This window comes from Pyrus communis, chromosome 6, assembly GCF_041283825.1.
Source record: "Pyrus communis isolate YQ-2024b chromosome 6, ASM4128382v1, whole genome shotgun sequence".
NCBI lineage: Eukaryota > Viridiplantae > Streptophyta > Magnoliopsida > Rosales > Rosaceae > Pyrus > Pyrus communis.
The window spans coordinates 5,264,054-5,267,597 of record NC_142570.1 but is presented as its reverse complement, the minus strand read 5'-3'; the positions used below and the strand labels follow the sequence as shown (position 1 = coordinate 5,267,597).

Here is a 3,544-nt window from a genome sequence, read left to right as displayed (position 1 = left end):
TTTGAAAATTGTCCATTCTGTAAATTTTCAACCATAGATTTTTGTTCTTGAACCAAATTCTTCATGGAAAAAAGACTCGAGAATGTAGTTTTCGGAATTTTCAACTGAGTTTGGCCCTTTGTTTGTTAAACTGAATGAAAGTTAAGAACATAAATTTAAATTTCTTGAGTACTAGACAATTTTGGTACCTTATTTAGATCTTGATTTCTTTTGTCTTGTGGTTTCATTTTGAAAACTAAGCACATAGTTTGTAAAATACAAAACTTTATCCATTGCATTCTTTTTCTTTTTCTGGTGTTTTGAAACTTGTCTATTCTGTAGATAGATTGCATACCAAGTATCGAAGGCCAAAATGGAGTCAGCTGCATCACTATTGATTGGGAAAATTGCGGGCATTCTTGAGAACGAACTATCTTCCATAGCGGCAGTTCGTGATGAAGTTGATGAGCTTAAGCTGGAGATCATAAGCATGAAATCTTTCTTAATAGATGCTGAAGGCAAGGAACCACAAATAGAAGGAGTGAAAACGTGGGTTACAAGCGTCAGAGATTTGACCTTCGATGCTGAAAATGTCATTGATGAGTTCTTGTACCACATATATGACAAGCAAAGTGCGACTCCATTTGCAAAATTGCTCCACATAACCATTTACTTTCCAAAGAATCTTTGGTATAGGCATCGAATAGCCAAAAAATTACAGAAAATCATGAAAAAGATCAAATCCACTCCAAAGAGGAATGAGAGGTACGGTGTCTTTACAATAGAAGGAACAAGTTCGGATAGTGTTCCGAGATGGGTGAAGAACAAAGCCGAGTCTTCTCTTTACATTATGGAAGACGAACTAATCGGGATTGAAAACAAGAAGCAAACGTTAATGGGATTGTTGATGAATGGCGAAAAACATGAAATGGTTGTGTTTGTGGTTGGGATGGAAGAATCAGGCAAGACAACTTTTGTTGCCAGTACCTTCAACAACGAAAATGTGGTTGTGTCTGTGGTTGGGATGGGAGGATCAGGCAAGACAACTCTTGTTGCCAGTACCTTCAACAACGAAAATGTAAAGCGACATTTTGACTGTTATGCATGGATCGCTGTTTCTCAAACTTACGTGATCGAAGACTTATTCAAAAAAATGATCAAACAATTCCACAAAGGAAGAAAGGAAGAGGTGCCTGAACATTTGAATTCCATGAGTTATGAAGACTTGTTAGAGATGTTGTCGACATACTTGAAGTCTAAAAGGTACCTAGTTGTATTGGATAATGTGTGGGATATTAAACTTTGGCAAGAAATAAGGATACCACTTCTTAATAGGCATCATGGAAGTCGAATCATGCTTACGACTCGAGAGAAGGACATAGCCTTCTATTCTTTTGAAGTTGAAAGTCGTCCTCTTGAAATTGAACCCTAGGGAAACAATGAAGCTTGGGAGCTCTTTAGCAAGAAAGCATTCTCAACTTACGATAATAAATCTTGTCCACCAGAGCTTGAATCCTTAGCGTGGAAACTTGTGGAAAAGTGTGAAGGTCTACCTTTGGCTTTGGTAACTTTAGGTGGTCTAATGTCTTCCAAGAAGTCATCATCGGAATGGAGAAGCGTATATAACAGCTTAAATTGGCACTTGACTAACCATCCTACGCTAGAACCAATGAGCAGCATCTTGTTGCTTAGTTTCAAAAATTTGCCCAACCGGTTGAAGCCCTGTTTCCTATATTGTGCCCCTTTCCCAGAAGATTATCTCATCGAAAGAAACAGGTTGATCAGGTTGTGGATAGCTGAAGGGTTTGTTGAACCAATTGATGGGGTCACACCAGAAGAAGTTGCAGAGGGCTATCTTGTGGAACTTATTGTTCGTAGCATGCTACAGGTTGAAAAGAATGAAGCTGGAGGACTAAGAACATGTAAAATGCATGATCTTGTGCGTGAGCTTGCTTTGTCGACATCAAAAAAGGAAAAGTTCAATGCTACATATGTTGGCAGGGAAATAGTAGATAAAGCTGAAATCCGCCGATTGTCAATTCAAACAACTGAAAAAGAAATTTATTCTTGCACAGGTATGTCAGAGCTTCGCTCCTTTCTTGTCTTTGGCGCGTTAAAGAAATTGCCTTCTGGATTCAAGTTGTTGAGAGTTCTAGATTTGGAGGATGCTCCAATTGATAGATTTCCAGATGAACTATTGTACTTGTTCAACTTAAGATATTTAAATTTGAAGAGAACTTTAATTGACGAGCTTCCAGAATCCATCGGACGGCTTCGCAACCTTCAAACCTTGACCATCCATGACAGTAAGACAAAGGCACTTCCGAATGCAATCTCCAAGTTACTAAACCTACGTCATCTAATCATGTATTGTTACACTGGTGATTGGGAGGCCTTTAGATTTGTCAATGGGACAAAAGTAGCATCCGATCTAAGTAAATTACAGAAACTGCAAGTTTTGCAATGTGTTGAATCAGAAGGAAAGATTATTAAAGTCATCAGGAATATGACCCAACTTACAAGCCTCGGTATTACAAATGTGAAAGCATGTGACGAGATGGACCTATGTGACTCCCTTCAAAAGTTAGAGCTCCTTCACTCTTTGTTTTTAATGGCAAGTGATGAAGAGGAGTTTCTTCGGGTTAATGCACTACGTTCGCCTCCTGCAAACCTTCAAATGGTTAATTTGGCCGGAAAACTAGAAAAAGTACCTCTTTGGTTTGGTTCGCTCCATCACCTGACACGCATGCAGCTAAGTTGGTCTAGACTTGAAGAAGATGTACTACCTCACATTCAAGCATTGCCGAATCTTGAAAGGCTTGGGCTAATTAATGCGTATGTTGGCGAAAAACTGTGTTTCTCCAAAGGCTTCATAAAGCTTAAGCATTTGATGTTGCCCATCTTCCCTTTATTGAATAGTATAGCTATAGAGAAAGGGGTGATGCCAAATCTCCAGGTCTTAGACATTGATGACTGCATAGAGTTAAAGACATTGCCACAAGGCATTGAGTTCCTTGCTAACGTAGAACGCTTGAATCTGAAGTCTGTTCCAATGCAACTTATAGAGTCCGTAAAAGGGAGGCATGGATCATCCAAAGGTACAACACATTCCTGAAATCAACCTGGATTATGGGTGGTATCGTGAAAGCTTGTCTGGTATTCACTCTCGTAGAAGGTGTGCACGCTTTTATGCATGCATAAAAAATTTCCACAACGTAATCATTGAACTATTACATTAGAAAGGTTGGTGATTTTCACTCTTATTTTTTCTTAGGAAAACTAATAAAAGGGTTTGAAAACTTTAAAACCTTTTTTCTTATGCAATTTTCCTCTTGTTTTTGTTCGTTAGTATTTTGATTTATTTAATTTTAAGGCTACGAAAAAAGAGGAAGTGGTGCATCGAAGTGTAAAAATCATTTTCCCTTATACTTTGCATGTTCGATCTTATTCACAAGTCTGGCAAAGACATAATGTATGCATGCATTGAGAATTTTTTAGGTAATTGTGTTTCTTTTGTTTTGTAATATCCTTATGTAGAAACAAGCTTCAGAAGCATTTGTCGTGA

The 3,544-nt window shown here is 38.1% G+C and overlaps 1 pseudogene; it reads left to right on the top strand.

Annotated features, from left to right (window-relative positions):
- The first annotated feature begins 352 nt into the window (after positions 1-352).
- On the top strand, positions 353-3,544 carry LOC137710154 (disease resistance protein RPM1 pseudogene; annotated as a pseudogene).